This window comes from Lepisosteus oculatus, chromosome 14 (assembly GCF_040954835.1).
Source record: "Lepisosteus oculatus isolate fLepOcu1 chromosome 14, fLepOcu1.hap2, whole genome shotgun sequence".
Lineage (NCBI taxonomy): Eukaryota > Metazoa > Chordata > Actinopteri > Semionotiformes > Lepisosteidae > Lepisosteus > Lepisosteus oculatus.
In genome coordinates, this window is record NC_090709.1 from 56,692,696 (window position 1) to 56,710,781 (window position 18,086).

The 18,086-nt window shown below is 40.4% G+C and overlaps 3 non-coding genes and 1 pseudogene across 3 annotated transcripts; 2 read left to right on the forward strand and 2 right to left on the reverse strand.

Annotated features, from left to right (window-relative positions):
• Positions 1 to 18,086, forward strand: part of LOC138242670 (uncharacterized) — a 61,508-nt pseudogene extending 43,422 nt beyond the window's left edge.
• On the reverse strand, positions 1,103 to 1,184 carry trnal-aag (transfer RNA leucine (anticodon AAG)). The gene has a single exon. It is a non-coding gene; the product is annotated as a tRNA-Leu (tRNA).
• Positions 2,862 to 2,935, forward strand: trnat-agu (transfer RNA threonine (anticodon AGU)). Its single transcript has one exon. It is a non-coding gene; the product is annotated as a tRNA-Thr (tRNA).
• Positions 3,949 to 4,030, reverse strand: trnal-aag (transfer RNA leucine (anticodon AAG)). Its single transcript has one exon. It is a non-coding gene; the product is annotated as a tRNA-Leu (tRNA).

Sequence of the window (18,086 nt, forward strand, 5' to 3'; positions counted from 1 at the left end):
AAATCTTTTCAAATGAATCTGTGATCTTGTAGCACATCCTCTGAAACCAGCAATCGAAATTGGAAACGTCTTCTTCAACACTGAAAAGCTCAGTTAGGATGAAGCAGTAATACACAGGACAGCAGTACCATATGTGTTCTTGATTGATTCAGACTCGTTCTCAGTGGTTCTTGCTCACCAAATAACTAAAAAGCTGAGGAAGAACGCTACGAAAAATACTAATCAAAATACAAAATAATAATCAGTATTAACCAGAAACAGCAGAAAAACTGGTCACAATTGTGATTATGTCGCTTCTCTGCTTCAGCAAGGTCAATAAAGGACTCTCTGAAAGTAGTAAAGCACTAAAGCACTGCAAAACTGAATTCAAAATCATATTAGGAATTCTGAGTGGTGCCTGCTTACATGCAATCCAATACGGATGTTGTCTTTAAATAAGAATTCTCTATGTTTCCCTGCCTTTTCCCTGGAGTGAAACTATTGGATTGAAGGAATTCTTATGACAGGTTTACAAGGTGCTGTTGATATTTGGATGTCTATGAACTCGTGATTTTTATATACTTTAAATAACGGCCATACACACAGAATAAAATGACAGTACTGATGATTTTTCCTGAGATGAAGCACAACTTATCTTTCCAAGACTGCTTATAAAGGCAAGCCAGTGGATACTTTAGCAGAACATGGAAAAACGTTCAGCTTCGTAACCAACAAATTCCCCATTTAGATCTGACATGTGAGGTATGCTTTGTGATTGCTTGAAGTGAAACCCACAATCTCTTTTGAACTTAGACAAGTTATTTCTGATGGAGCGCTATGCGGAAAGACTTAATCAGCTCTACCCCTGAGGATGACTCGACTTGAAAATGCAGAGCATTAACGTTTCATAGATAAAAGGAGCACAACCGACATTAAAATTGAGGGCGCACTGTGATTTGCACTGACTCAAAAGTGATCTTGGTAGACAAACTTCCCTGCTGAAGGTGGAAACGATAATTTGTGTTGAGAAGAAGAAACACTTTTTTTTCCCTGCTTTGATGTTAAGCTGATAAAGTAGCTTTTAACACATTGCTCCATTTGGTGGTTGTAACACAAAACCTCCTAGCAGCAGTGGGATTTGAACCCACGCCCCCGAAGAGACTGGAGCCTTAATCTAGCGCCTTAGACCGCTCGGCCACGCTACCCGCTGTGCACTGTCTCTTTGTCTCATTACTTGCCCGGAGGAAGCCGGGTGGGTTTTGCTCTTGTCGCCCGACTTAGTGGCGTTATGACCGTGGAACCGACTGCACCTGCTTTTTCTGAGATGCTTCCCCTCTCATGGCGAGATCTCTACTTCTTTAACACCTCTTGATAAAGATCTTCTGTTGAACAGGTTTCAGACCTCTGCGTACAGCACCCTTGATGTCATTTTATTTTTACAGCAGCCGCATCCGGAAAGTTGTGTCTTTTAGGTTTTATTTGAACAACAAAACTACACACAATACAAACAAGAGCACATATAACGTATCAAGAAAATCGTCAGGGGCACATGCTATAATACAATGACACTTTATGAAAAACGATTACACAAGGTAAATAAAGATAAGGTCCGCACAGCTTGTTCTTACATTTCGAAAGAGTCCGTAAATACCCCTTTACGTCTATTTTGAACTGTTCAAACGTAGGACTCTTCCCAGACCATTTCACTTTATACCACATTCCTAAACGAGGATGCTTCTCCTGTTTTAGAACTATTTTGGGCGGTATGGCTTATACAGCACACCCACAGTATTCTAATGGTGGACTGCAGATCTGTGCTATAGTTCAGTCGAATTCAAAGGATCCAGCAATCGTACTGGATTTGTCTGGGATTCTGAAATGTCTCTTGCAAAAGTATTTGGGTTTGCTTGAACCTTTGATAAAAAAGTGATCTGATCTGAGACTACCCAGCTTACAATCTCTTAGGTAGTTGTCACTAAACTCGGACGTGATGTGGCACACATGTGCCGTGTGCCTTTACTTTTGTAAAAAACTGGTATCGGGAAAAGTTTCTTAATATTTCTTTTGATTAGCATGCAAGAAAATGTGATCATTACCTATGGAATTTCCCGCCAGCGTGGAGCTTGAATTCACAACCTTGAGACTCAGTGTTCAAGAGTCACAGAAGAGGTCAGCCTGGTCTTCAGTTTGCCAACGATAAGCTCCGGCAGTGCTCCTCTGTAAAGCAGATTGTTCGGATCGGTTATGTGGGACGGCACTTCGATACTAAGATCGTTTGCAGCACACGCATGGTTTCCCCCTTCACGCAAAAAACATAGACGAAGGAAACTCTCTTGTCTTGGGCTGCTGACTCCCGGATTTAAAGCGCTCTGGGTGCCAGCTATGTCTCTAACAAGCACACTATAAAGACAGGAATTACACTTTGCTCACGTCACGCATGGAATGGCGAGGCTACTTGTTCCAATATTATCTAGTCTCACCTCATATGGTGCCGATTCCTGGTTTTCATTTAAGAAAGAGCACTGCAAACACCGTAAACAGTGCAAAACGTATGATGAAAGAAGTCTTTTCCCCCCTTTGTCTAAAGCGGAACACAGCGGAGTCATGCCGAGGGTTGTGAGATCAAGATTTCAGTGGAGCACTGTCGTCTACGTCTTTAGCTACATGAGTTGGACATCCTCTTGTACAGGGAAAGCAGATTGAGATCCTCTGACATGAAAAGTGACAGATAAAAGCCATTTCTCATCCTTTCTCTTAGTGGTGGAACTATCGCATGTAAATGAGGCAACTTGCAAGGCGAGCAGGCTCGGTGCACACCGAACGCAGATGTCTCAGAGCAGTAGAGACGTGTCCAAGTGGCTGTCAAAGGACAGCACTTTGCTGGCGCCGTGGCTTAGTTGGCTAAAGCGCCTGTCTAGTAAACAGGAGATCCTGGGTCCGATTCCCAGCGGTGCCTTTCTTCCTGTCTTACTGTACAGAATTTATCCTTATGGGCAAATCCCATGTCTTTTAATTCAGGTGAATGCAAGTGTTCGTTTCCTTTCTGGAACAACATGTTTTGAAAGAAATCTATACAGCTTGTGAAAGATGAAACACAAATCTTGCTTATCAGTGAAGAAAAGGTACTCCCAGCAGGCCAGCTAATACCAGCAAAGTTTTTTTTTCACCCTAACCCAGAGAATGGAGAAAAGCGAGGCGCCTGTGGCTCTGCAGTGTAATCAGTTCGCGAGTTCGGCGGTTAGCTGAAAGAGTGGTAAATGGAGCTCGCCCCAGCCCGTCCTTATTCTTTTAAAGAGGATAAAAAATTAACTTCGCCGCCATTACTACCAGCTTTAAAAGACTGCCATGGGCACGGAAAAAAACACACTACAGATGACTTTTCTGGAACCGAAGCAGAGATTCCTTTACGAACCAACTGATAAAGCTCAGCCAGTGAATACTGTTAACAGAATGTGAAAGCACGATCAACTTTGTAACTGCTACCACAGGAAAAACAGCAAGAAGCAGGCTCCATTCCCCATTTAAATCTGTCGTGCGAGGCATGCTTTTTGCACGCATGAAGTAAATCCCACGATTGCTTTTGAACTTGGACAAAGTACTTCCAAAGGAGCGCTATGCGCAAAGATTTAACAAGCTCAACCCCCGCCGACGATTTGGTGTGAAGAAGCAGAACATTCAAGTTTCACAGACAGAAGCAGCACGCCAGCACAGCCAACATTAAAACGGAGGGCACACTACGATTTGCATTGACACAAAAGAGATCTGGGCAGACATCGTTCCATGCATAACGCAAAAAGTGGCAAAGCGCTTTTGGGTTTAGAGGACGCAAGAAGGTTTTTGTTTTGTGCCTTGATGTCAAGCTGAGATAGTATCTTTAAACACTTTGCTTAGTTTCTCGAGAGACTGCCAAAAAGCAGTTCCCTCCCTTTCGTCTGAAGCCAGCTGAAAGGGGGTCTCGACAGAAGCACCTGGCAGCGGTGGGATTTGAACCCACGCCCCCGAAAAGACTGGAGCCTTAGTCCAGCGCCTTAGACCGCTCGGCCACGCTACCCGCTGTGCACTGTCTCTTTGTCTCATTACTTGCCCGGAGGAAGCCGGGTGGGTTTTGCTCTTGTCGCCCGACTTAGTGGCGTTATGACCGTGGAACCGACTGCACCTGCTTTTTCTGAGATGCTTCCCCTCTCATGGCGAGATCTCTACTTCTTTAACACCTCTGGATAAAGATCTTCTGTGGAGCAGGTTTCAGACCTCTGCGTACAGCACCCTTGATGTCATTTTATTTTTACAGCAGCCGCATCCGGAAAGTTGTGTCTTTTACGTTTTATTTGAACAACAAAACTACATACAATACAAACAAGAGCACATATAACGTATCAAGAAAATCGTCAGGGGCACATGCTATAATACAATTACACTTTATGAAAAACGATTACACAAAGGTATTCGGGTTTGCTTGAACCTTTAAAAAAAGTGATCTGAAACTACCCAGCTTACAATCTCTGAGGTAGTTGTCACTAAACTTGGACGTGATGTGCCACACATGTGCCATGTGCCTTTACTTTTGTAAAAAACTGGTATCGGGAAAATTAAAGTCGAAACCCAAAACAGTAACATATTTAAGAGTAAATGCCTCCTAATAGCTAGCAAGCGCTCCTAGTTAGTAAAGTTGTTCGTGTCCCAGCCTGTCACGCGGGAAACCGGGGTTTGATTACCGACGGGGAGACAGCTAGTTTTTTTATGATCAGATTCCAGTCTTTAATGCTGTGTGTGAGAGTTTACGTAACTTTCCTTTTCTCACATTTTCTGACGACTATTCCGAAGGAGCGCCCTATCAACTCCTAATACTTTTCAAAAATCTGCCTGCATGTTTGATTCGTTTTGTTTTACTTAGAAAAAGTTCAATATTGATCATAACTAAAGAAAATTATGATCAGAAACAAAAACAAAATGATGAAGATGCAACTCGATCTTGAATCAGAGCTGGGTGACATGGGCTTCTGTTCTGATATGGTTGTACGAGAAACAGGAGGAATCTCTTCTCTCCTATGGAACATAAGCTGAATCAGGAATGAGACATGTCATATATCAACGCATGACCTACATCGTAAAACTAAAATAAAAACTAACATTAAGTTATCAGAGACATCCATTTATATACAAACAAGAGACAGACAAAGCAATAATTCTACATTAACTTGTCCTGCACTGATCAGACTAATTGAAATGGTCTGATTCAGAGCCTGTGCAGCTCGTGCTAATACAACAACGACAGTATTGAACCCTCAGCACCATACTGACTACTGAGCACAAGTTCAGCTGCTCTCCAGCTTTGTTACGCACGTTTTTTTATTGCAAATGGAGCTGATCTCCAGACAGTACAGTGTTAGTCAGCAGCCTCTACTAGTAATACATCGCCCCTGTCCAAAATCTCTAGGTAAAAAAAACACATTTTATACATTTGTCTGTTTAAAGATATAATCTCTTTAAAAAAGACAAAGGGTTTGTGTGTCAATTGTTTCGAATTAATTTCGAATGCAAAGAAAAGTAGTTTTCTTCCAAGAAATCACACATTTGTCGCATCCTCCATACTATACTTCTCTCTTGTAGTAGTAAAGCATTTTGATTTAAACTGAACAATATATTAAATGTTTCATCTATACACTTACGATTAACATAGGCAGCCTTGAACGGATTGCGGAGATCAAATATACAGATGGATTCAGAGTGTGCTTTCCAACTTTTGTGTAACATTTTCCTTTGATAGGTCGGAGTTGTTTTTAAAATCTGGATTAAATAAAAAGGAGTGACGTCAGTGTAAAACAGCTTTCCTTCATGGGGAACAACAGTTGTGTTCCATATTTCTAATTATTTTGGTTTCAAGATAGCAATTTAGTATGAAACATAAAAGCCAGCTGGATAAATCTGTTACACCTCATTTACAATGGTCTTTCAACTAATAGCCCGTGCAGGGATCAAACCCCAGCTGTTGGTACGAGTTGCGTAAGGCTCTGCAACATGCAGATGAGAAACTAACCTCTGCTTCTTCATTTTATACACAGTGAGCTATATATGCGAGCTTACTGCCTCCTACGGGCTCTGTATTTGATTGCCGTACAAGACCGGCCATGGAGAAATGAAGTGAAGAGGGTGTGTTCATTTAAAGGCTCAGCGTCCCTGGGAGGTCTCAAACCACCACCCTTTTGGTTAACAACCGAACCACAAAGACTCACGTACAGCTTAACACTTCTCCGTCTCAGTGAAAGTGATACACTCCATAAAATTTCTGGAGAATCATTTGTCAATTTCCCTACGGGATTAATAAAGTATTTTCTATCTATCTTAAAGGAAAATCGCCAACAGTGGCAGATATCTATTGGAGTTTTTTCATTCTATACTGCGATTTCTGAAGGGTACCCTGTGAAAATACGAATTTTGATGAGAAGGGATGGACATATAAGGTCAGCAGGCTTGGGGAATTAGACCTTATGGTGAAGGCTGCGGGCTCAGCATCAGCAGAACCTGATCAGTATCGGTTGACTCCGATATACTTTGACAACTTAACTTCTGGATTTAGAGACATTTACCTTAGTGTCGGTATACTAAGATGTTTTGCTAACGAGGAAGGAGGGACAAAGTAAATTGGCAGAATGTGTGCTATATTGTTGACTACAAGTCCTCACATGCCAGAGGGTCATTATTAAAAAAAACGTTACAGTAAAATCTCTTGTACTTCACGATTATGAGTGCCTGATACATTGTGTCTCACACCTCAGTGTCAGACCTGTGAGACGAGCTTGTAATCAGGAGGGAGGGCCATAGCAATTCAGCAGAAATTGCATTCACCTTTTCCCAATGCAGTCTCACATGCCATTTTCTCACATGCCATGCTCAGAGGGTCATATTTTTAAAATGGTACCGTAAAATGTCCTGAAGTTCAGGATTTTGACAGTCTGTTATATTGTGTCTCACACCTTGATGTCAGAAATATGAGACGATTCTAAAATCAGGAGGGAGAGCCCTAGCAATATAGCAAACATTGCATTTACCATTTGACAATGTATTCTCTCATGCCATGTTCAGAGGGTCGTATTTAAAAAACGGTACAGTAAAATGTCCTGAAGTTCCATTGTCTCTCACACATCTGTGTCAGAATTTTTAGACATTTTTATAACCAGGAGGTAGGTTCACAGCAATAAGCAGAAAGTGCGATCACCCTCTGCTCATCCTCAGTTAACCATATATTCTCATATGCCATGTTCTAAATGTCCCATTTAAAACTGCTATATTAAAATTTCTTGCAAAATGCAAGAGTTTGAGATTTTTTATGATCAGAAGGCAAGGTCGTGGAAAATATGCAGAAAGTTCCAGTGAATTTACGTTTTGCCTTTGTCTTATTTACTCGTGGTATAACATGCCAGTTTGTTTTATTGTGAGTTGTGTTTCTGAAATGTGTTTCATACAAAAATGCAATTTGGACAGTCTCTACTTACATATTCCATTTTACTGAGGATATGTACAGTAATACATCTGGATAAGTATTTTTAAAAATGACTGTAGAGAGCCATCTACAGGCGAAAGATGACATAACATCACAGCAGCAGCATTTAAAATGGAATGAGAAACGCGAAGCAGCAGCTGGTGAATAAGAAGCCAACTCCAGCCTCGTTAATGCAATAGCATTAGGTGAGGTGGAAAAATATTTCTTACTCTGAATCTTAACATTTTTATAGGAGTTGTTCTAGGACTTCTTGCCTCAGAAAAAAAACAAACTGCCAGTACATCACTTATTTTTACTCCATCAATAGCAGCAGTGTTATCAGTACTGAGCCCTAAATGTAGGTCCTGTCATCATATAAAAAGTCGAAAGTATCGACTGCATTCAACTGATAAAATATCTTCTATGAGAGTTATATCTTTATCCAAAATACATCGGAAACAAATTTGCACATTTTTTTGGGGATCCTGAAGACTGAGAATCAAAACCTTTTTTTCCCTTCTTTCCAGGACGAAGGATTATTCAGATGCAAACATTGTCCCAAAATCAATGTACTTTCCTATCGCTGTTGCTTCTTCAAATCCTTCATCTGAACGTTGATATTGAAATATGATATCGTACAAATTGTGGTTTTCTTTTTAAAGCAAATGTTATGCTTCAAATTAAATAAATGTTATTTATTATGAATATGCCAGAACTTTTTCAGTACTTAAGAGGGTTCTGCCATTTTAGATGTTATGCTGTTCCTGTCTGATTTATCAAATGTGTCATTTAAATCTCCCATCATTTCTATATCAGTCTGAAGGCCTTGCAGTAAAGATTGCAATTCATCCAAAAATGCCAGGTTTCCCACTTGTGATAACAAGGAAGGAAATGTACAAGGAAATTAATGGACATTTTCCCCCCAAATCAACAAAGTTAAAATCAAATACCTCCCTCATCTGCAGGTGGAGAGAATTATATCAGAATAAATACAGGTTTAAAAGTCAGGAGCATTGATAGTCCTATTTTAAAATGACACTAAAATGCTCACAATATATTAAAAAAGTACTGTAAAATGCAAAAATAATTAAAAAAATATTAAAACAAGGTAAAAAGTTAAAAGTTAAAAAGAAATAATACACAGTTATAAAGCTCAAGAATTATCAATGGGAAATTACAATGGGTTGATTGTGTTTCATATGATTTAAAAACATAAAATGTTTTTAAAAATCCCCTTACAATATGCTAAAAATGGCAAGAATACTTCAAACTGGTGTGTAATTTTTTTTTAAAAAATAAAACAAGTTAAAAATAAATACTAAATGGGTTTAAAATTCAGGAATGTGATTGGTCAGATGCTTATGATGAGTGATGCTGGTGTTTTGTGCGCTTTAGCGAATTCAAAAAAATATTCGATTTAAAAACGGCAAGAGCTCGTATGAAAAAAAAGTTAGTAAGTATCTTTGTTATAACAGCTGCGCCAGAACTATTCAGATACATCAGAAAAGTACCTGAACTTGACTGGTTTATATTCAGTTATGTGCATTGGGAACGAAAGGGAGACTTACATGGATTTTATTAGGTTTTAGGTTTTTATTGTCCGAGTTGCCCACTTGACAGATAGATATGTCCTAATTCAGGAATTGAGAGAATATTTATTGGGATGGGAACCACTGGTTTTAGCTAGAGATTTTAATTGCCTTTTAGAAAGAGAAGGCAGAATGAGGTGTGAGAGACGGGTCCAATTTGATAAATCATCAATATTATTGCAAACGGTATGTAAAGATTTTAAACTGAAAGATGCCTTCAAACTTCATAGTCAGGGGAGGGCAGGTTTCACATGGCACAAGTCTAATGGGACCCAAGCCTCACACATAGATTTTGTTTTGATACGTGATTTTACTTGCACAACCCCTGTTTTTTTTTCTCTGACCATTGTCTACTCTCATGTACACTTTCTATTCCAAAGGCCATTACTGTGGGGAAGGGTGTGTGGAAGCTGAATATTTCACTTCTGGAGGATGAGGAAGTGACGAGCAGGTTCAGGGAAAGATAAAAGGAATGGCAGTCTTTGTACGACCTGTTTGGCACAAGAGCACAGTGGTGGGAGGAGGTGAAGGAGCGTACAAAAGCATTCTTCATAGAGATGGGGAGGAGAAAACAGGCTAGGATACGAAGGGTTGAAAAGGGATTACAAAATAGATTACAGAGGTATGTTAAGTTATTGCAAGAGTGGTGGGACTTCAGTGAGGAAATTAAATAACTAAAGAATTAGCTTTTAAATCTCTAGAGAAAATATTGAAAACATGTTTCAAAGCAAAGTGAACGAGCTTGAAGAAGGTGAAAAATGTACAAGATTCTTTTTCAAGAAAAGGGTTGCAGGGAGGGGACTAATGTCAGCATTGAAGGGACGAGAGGGGGTTTTGCAAACTTGTATGGAAGACATGTTGACTGTAGCTGAGGATTTCTATGGGGAGTTGTTTGGAAAGAAACAAGTGTCTAAGGATTTGTTAGAAAAATTTGTGAAAGTGATTCCAAAGAGTGTAAAAGATTATACTGTTTTATCAAAAGGGCTTTCTGTAGAGGAGTTAATGGAAAGTTTGAAGACCTTTAAAATGGGCAAGACTCCAGGGTTGGATGGTCTACCCATTGAGTTTTACAGGGCCTTTTGGGACATTTTAGCATTAGATCTTTTAACGATTTTTAAAGAATTTGAGGTTTTAGAAGAAATACAGGACAGCTTTAAGACGGGAGTTGTGATTTAACTATTCAAAAAGAATGATCGCACAGACCTGGCAAATTGGCGACCGATAACTTTATTGAATTGTGATCTTAAACTGCTTTCCAAGTGTTTAACGCTTCAATTAAAATCTGTCCTGAGTGAAGTCATTCATCCAGATCAAGCTTGTGGTGTGGCAGGGAGGAGGATCACGGACAGCCTAATACTGATTAGAGATACCATAGGTTATGCGAGAGAGAGGAATATTGGATTAGCGGTCTTAAACTTGGATTTTGAGAAAGCTTACGATCGTATCTCTCATGAGTATATGTTTAGAGTACTTCAAAAGATGGGGCTTTCAACCAGGTTCCTCACTTGGGTAAGGTTATTATATAAGGGTATAGGAAGTAGAATAATGATTAATGGAAGCATGTCAATTGTGGTTAATGTGAATTGCGGTGTTTGCCAAGGCTGTCCGTTATCCCCACTCCTTTTTGTTTGCTGCATAGAACCACTGGCACAAGCCTTAAGAATGGAGAATGGGATTGAAGGCATTAAAATCCCTGGGAGTGGGGCCCAAGAGGTGAGAACTGTACTATACATGGACGATGTAAATGTTTTTTGTACAGATTATAAGGGAGTCAGAAATAGCTTGGAGGTGACAACCCAGTTTTGCGGCGCATCAGGGGCCAAGCTGAATAAAAATAAATGTGTGCTGATGCAATATGGAAACTGGAGTGAAGAGGAAAATGTGGGGTCAAAATGGGATAGAGTAAAGAGGGTGGTTGTAGAAAAAAAGGTGTAAATGGGTGGAAAAGGCATGCCTGAACTGTTCACTTTCCTAATGTACAAATAAGTATCATTACATTTGTCTTTAGCGGTAGGGAACAGGGGGAAAGTATCCTTTACGTCTCGCTTTTTGTGTGGTTTTTATTTAAGGACATTGAAAGTTTTAGAGGTCCCTTTAACAGCACCTGTTGCTTTTAACCTCCCATATTCATATTTTATCATAAAGAAATTTTTAAGGGAATGGAATTTGGAAAATGAGGCCCTGGATGTGTTGACAAGTGCAAGAAGGTTGGAACTTGTTGTGCAGGGTAGAGGTGCAGTATGTCATATTCGTGGCCTTGTGGCTGGGGATCCCAGCCATGTTTGGAAAAGGGTTGGCCACACGGTTTTATTGAACAGACACAGAGACATGTGCTGGTTGATTGCACATGAAGTTTTACCAACGAGGGCTGTGATGTATTCGAGAGGCATAGGGAAGACATCAAGGTGTCCAGTGGAAGGATGCGGACAAGAAGAATCCATCCGGCACGTCCTGTGGGACTGTGGCATCGCAAAAGAGGTGTGGACATTGGCTAACAGCTGGATAAGGTGCTTTCTGGCTTGCGGTATAAGTGACCCCCAGGTAGTGCTCTATGGATATGGACTTGAGAAGCTATCGAAATCGGAAGAAAGAAAAGCCTGGCAGGTCATCTGTTGCCTAAGGGAAGCTTTATGGAAGACTAGAACTACATTGGTATATAGAATGGAAAAAACTCCACCTCTGTCAGTGATACAGAAGGCTGTCTTATTTGAGAGACTACATTTTGATCCACCGGAGAAGATTTGGGGAGAAAGAGACTGATAGGGTCTGGAAGTTTACATTATGGTCCAAGCTTGTTGCAATCAAATGGTGATGGATCACAAGTCATGTTTCAGCAGGTCATGTTGGGAACTTTTTTTGTGATGCCTCTTGCCTTGCACAAAAATTGTCTAGTGTTTTTATTCTTTGCTTTTGTATCTTATTTAATTTTATGTAGAACTTAATAGTGTAAGTTGTTATCGCTTGTGTATCAATAAAAACTTTAAAAATTTTTTTATGCAGAAGCTGGGATTCTTTCGCTTTTATAATAATAATTATTATTATTAGTGGATTATTGGAGTTAGTGGTTACTATGCTAAACTGGCGCGAATGGCGCTTCTATTTCTTCTCTCTGCTCAAACACTGCTGGGCAAAGCTTAAATTAAAACCCTTTTTCTAAAACATTGAGTGTGAGGGGTAACAGGTGGAGTTTAAAGCCAAATAAAGGGCTGTTTTGGATGAAAGCAGTAGATTGGGTCTGATCGAGCTCGTTACTCATCACTCACGCAAACTCCATACGTGCGGTAAAGAGAAGAGTACAGATGCAGCCATTCAAAATGGGTGGGGTATTTCGCGGCATACCCCGGTGGGCGTGTCGCGGTGTCACGCAGTATCACGCGGTTAATCGCGTCATTTGACGTCATTGCCGGAAACTATCCGGCGTCACCTTGTAAAACCGCCAGGGGGAGCTTAACCTCTAATGTACAGCATTTGAGCTTTTAATTTTAAACTGTGTATTACAGCATATTAATCATCAGTCATTAAAATGTTGGTCTATTTTATGAAAGCAAGATTGGTCAGTTGGACAAAAGTACACAACCTACCTTTATCAGAAATATATATGCATCAAAGCCTTTACCGAAGATATTACTAATAATATTAATAATGAATGACTTTGGACAAGCTGTATACTCAAAGCATAATTTCTTTAGCACATTTGTACAAGCACTTGGAATCTGTCCAAGCCATACTTTGTCAGGCATTTTGTTTTACTTCAACGGGCTTAAAAACTCCCTTGCTTTTAACATGGCGTTTCATAATTTCTAACTACGAAAATGATTTAAAATGCGACACTTATCATTCAACTAGAGCTCAAAATATCACAAGGATCCTCAAGAGCACAGCAAAGACTGTATTAAAAGATACTTGTATGTATCAACGCTTTCTTTTCCGTATACCAGATTTTATGGAATCACTTCAGAAGGGTGTCAGCCAGTCAGATTCCAGGAATCGGTACTTTAAAGGAAAAATACACACCGGTATTCCATTTCTCCCTGACGATTTTAAGCATCCAAGTATTTAACTAGCATGTGAAATAGCGTGTGAAAAAGATGTAGTTTTAAGCTTTTCTGCTAATATAATATGGAATCGCGTATCTAAAAAATTGAATAACGATATGATTATATTCGTGTACTGCGACAGAGCTGCGTAGGGCTGTTTCGCCTCTCTCTTCATGTGACTTTCCTTATAGCCTACTGGTCTATGTGCCCGATTACCAACTCACGGGTTGTGTGTTCAAATCCAGCTGGTGCTGGACTTTTCTTTTAACAAACATTTCTTCGAAAAAATAGAATAGCGATAGTATGGACAATCAATTGACTTTTTTATTTCAAAATATCACAACATGATCGATTCTAAGTCATTTTTGATAACAATGAATAGTCACCTTCTTCCCTTCTGACAACGGTCCCTGCTTCTGCTTCCTGCTTCAATTGTGTGTGTGTAATAGAGTAAATTTTTATAGAGAAATGGAGGCTGGACAATATGCGTTACAATATACACATTTATATTGATTTAAATCATGTTTTGATTTAAATCGCAAACGTGTGTTTAATTATGTGTTTTTTTATCATAATCAGGCTAATGCAACATAAATTGATACAGTATCTTTGTCTTCTAAGTATCTTAATAAACTTTCAGCATAGCTTTCTACTCGTTTAGATTTATATCTCTTGGGATTTTGGGATCAAACGTGGAAGGATTAGGTTGTAATCGTTTTTATTTTTCAAGTACGTTTTAGAAAAGTGTAATCTATACCTGCCCAGACTGTACGCCTTCCTTAACCTCGCCTTTCACTCCTGTCCTGCTCTTCCCCGCGCACCCCAGCCGGGTGCTCTTCGGCCTCTGCCCGGGACGAATGTATATTTTGATATTTACACCCGGCGCGGCACCGAGGGAGCGTCCGCATTTATAACTTTTTCTTTTTTTTTTCAGCATGGAATAAACCTGTTACTTGATTCATATGGATGCCCGGTTCCACCAGGGATTCAAAACATTTTTTATTTTTTTTTATATTTATTTTTATTTTTTATTTTTTTTTAATCGGGTATCAAAGGGAATAGGCAGTATAACCCTGTTCATGCACAAACTGTGGCATGTTACATTGATTTGGGTGTCTCCTCTTGCCAGAAAGCTCTAAATTGCATTTTGAGCGCGGTTTTTGACTTTTTTTAAATTGCATTTTGGGCACAGACAGCACATACAATGGTTAATGAACTGTGCCAAGAAATTTAAAATGGTATTCTTTAGGTGTGAGGGTAGGAGTGGACCGCAGCAGGCATAATCAGCAAACCAGGAAAACAAAGAACAGGACAGGTGAGACGTGTATCCAGAAAGCGAGTGATCAGAAAAAGGAAATGGTGTTACACCCAGGTTTTCGAACCCAATTGTTTTAACTTGCTAATGCATCAGACACATTTCCTGGCGTATTGTGTTTTAAATAAAATAGGAGTGTCTTTCCCTGGCATTAGCTCATCGGTATGGTGTAAGTTTTATCTGTACCATACCATACAGTATATAGGTACAGAATTCAAGCTGCACCACTGTATCGCTTTGGTAAGGAGACGGACAATGACCAAAATCACGAAGACTCTCTCACACCAAATAATGAAGATGAAAAGAAACGGGAAGTCAACACGGGACATTGTACAGCAGTTGGCTTCGATGGACATCTTCGTTTCTGAAAGCACAGTGAGACGGCATTATAAAGGGGAGAGGAGGCAAAGAGAATCTAAACCGAGGACGATTCAAAGGTAAATACATTTCTAAAAATACCTTTCTTGCATGTAAATACAACTACGCACATTATTTTTAAAGCTAACTGCTGATCTCTTTTTTTTCAAGTCCTATTGTGCGAGCTATCAACAAACTGACCGATGAAAATGATGAGCTACCGGCGATGCAAGTCCAAAGACGGCTATGGGCTGACCTCGGTGCGAATATTAGCCCGACATCGATAAGAAGAGTACAAAGGAGGCTTGGATGGAGATACAGAAAAACCAACACATGACCCATGATAAGGCTAAAAAACAAAGAGGAAAGACTTAAGCAAGCGCTCCAATGGATTGAACAGGGGGGGGCATTTCAGGATGTACTTTTCACCAACGAAACAACAGTGGCTCTGGAACAGTTTTCAAAAATGGGGAGATATGTGGACAAGCCAAAACCCAAACATCCACTGAAGGTTCACGTCTGGGGGGGTATATCTAGAAGAGGCCCGGGACCACTTCTTATTTTCGAAGGAATTATGGACCGTGTATTCTTCGAGGAAGTCGTGGTCCCACAGCATGCTGCCCCACATATCAGGGAGCAGTTTGGATCAAGGCACCGTCTCTTTCAAGACAACGATCCGAAACACACAGCAGCATGGGCGAGGCTCAGAGCAGAAGGAGTGAAATGTGTGAAAACTCCAGCCGAATCCCCAGATCTAAATCCGATAGAGATGGTTTGGCATTCGTTCAAAGACTACGTTCGGAAAACTGCTAGGCCCGTCACAAAGCAGGAACTGATCAATGCAATCTATAAATTCTGGGAGGAAGAACTGACCGAACAAAATTGTAAAAATGTTATTAACAGGCTGTTTCGTGTTCTTCCTAGGATTGTTGACCGGGGCGGGGGACATTTGGGAATGTAAGTCTGAGAAAGACAGTCTCACGTTTGTGGACAATCTGTCCACAAACAAAACATTCCTGTTAGACAAGAGGAATTGAAAAAAAACAAATTTTGTCAAATAATTTTTTTGAATCCCCGGCGGAACACATTCCATAAGAATCAGCGCTTTACTTCGCGCTTTACAACCCTTACTTTGTGCGACTGGAAAAGAATTAGTGATCGGATCAACAAAATGCATTCGTAGAAGGAGGCGCTCTTTTCCTCTGGTCTAACACTCTGTCCACAAACAAAACATTCCTGTTTGACAAGAGGAATTGAAAAAAAACAATTTTGTCAATGGAAACCGGTGTGTGTGTCTCTCTCTGCTGGATGTCCCTCTCACTCTCTGCTGAATGAATAAAAGCATTTTATTAAAAACGCGTTTGTGTTTGTCTGGTATTTACTTTGGTCCCTTTTAACTGTTTTTCGATCTACTGTATTGCTTTGAGATGCCACTTTTAAAGGTGATATGTAAAATAAAGTTTTTTATTATTGTTATAGAGAAACATGATTAGATTTTCCTTGCTTCAGAAAAAAAGATCTAAAGTCCTACACATAACTTTCTTAATTCGATGTATTTAAAGCAGTGAACTACTGTAGGTGTAACATAACATTCAGAAATACAATCGAGAATAGTTTTGTGGTGTTTGTTTAGATGAAACGTTCCTAAAACGTATAACGTAACAAAATTAAAGAGGATTAAAATCTGTAATCTTTCCACTTGTACTGTATGTCATCGGAAAGTTTTTGCTTTGTGTAAGGATGGTATCAAAAAGCAATCTTAAGTGGTGAGTAGCTGTGGTCAATGTATTTAAGGGACTTAAAAGTAAAAGGAGATGCGTCATATTGCTTGACTAATTTTAAAAACGAAGTTATAAATGCAGACGCTCCCTCGGTACTAGTATTTTAGTACTTAGTACTAAAGTACTAAGTATTTATTTTAGTACTAAAAATAAGATACACTCTACAGACATTCACAACGGTGACTGTCAGAAGATAAGACACAGCGGCTCAGGCACCTGCTGAATGGAAAAGGGGCACTTCAATTTTCTGTATGGCTAATACTAAAGCCAATACTAATATTCAATACTTTAATATTCTTTTCTGTATGTTTAACAATAGTGGGTACTGGCCTTATTCGTCCCTGCTCCCGTTGTTAGGTGTTAATGTGTTGTTAAGTGTGAATTTGTACCTGTTTCCCTGAGGTCTGGCTTTTTTTCTGGAAAACCATAACTCTGGTCTTGTCCAGATTGACTGTTGGCGCCCAGGTCTGACAGTGCTGCTCCAGCAGCGCCAGGTTCTGGCGCAGCCTCTGTTCTGTGGGCGACAGCGGGACCAGGTCGTCTGCAAAGAGCAGGAACTCGATTTCCATGATTAATGCAGATCAGTAAATCAAGGGACAAAACAATTATTGCGCCCGGCTCCTCAATGGGGTTTGACGTGCTAATGCGTTGGTTTAACAGTCCGGGTGTGGCAAGCCTCTAATGTCTCCCGACTTCGGCAAGAGGCACCCGCCTTTCATTGGAAGACAATGAACATTCTAGCCGTACATGTGAATATAGCATAAATATACAAAGGGATTGGGTGAGCTCCCATAAAAAAAAAACTGCGAACCTGCACTACAGCGACCACAGTACAGTATGGAGACCAAGACCTTTTACGGGAAGAGACGGGGTGCTTCTGCCGCCCCAGCTTCCAAAGAGCGAAGGGTAAGCAAATACAGCAGACTTCATCTGAAATACGTGATTACAGCGTATATTACAAGGTATTATTGCCGTTTTGAATTTTAAATTCAATTATAATTATCTCTTCGTAGCCTGTTCTTCAAGAAAACACGGCACGGGCGAAATGATCTACCACCAGGACAGTAAAAAAGAAAAGTTTATTTTGACTTCTGTTCCGCGACTGATGAATACTACTGTGTGACTTTATTTCTTACATGAATTATGTTATTTTGCCACAGGCCGTGGGTCTCTGCTCTCGGCCACTGGCCAGGGTGCCAACCTGTAGAAGCAGCATCTGTGTGGAGACATTTCGGCAGCAGCGGGAGCAGTACGATGCATTACTGGGGAGGACTGGGAGGCTAGAGACACTCCTGAAAATGGAGAGGAAGGAGACAGTATGTTCCAGCAGTCAAACAGTTGAGCAGCTGTCTCCCGAAAAGTGCCTCTCCCAGCCGCGCAGATTGCAATGCCTGGCGGAAGCTCTGCCCCCCGCAGAGCACACACCGCCTCAGGACACTCCATCCCGGCCTCTCCGTTTACCACCGCATGGGAATTGGTTGATGCTGTCCCCCCCGTCTATCTCCCCCCAGGAAGCACAGCGGAATTCACAGACGCCAGTGGGACGAATAA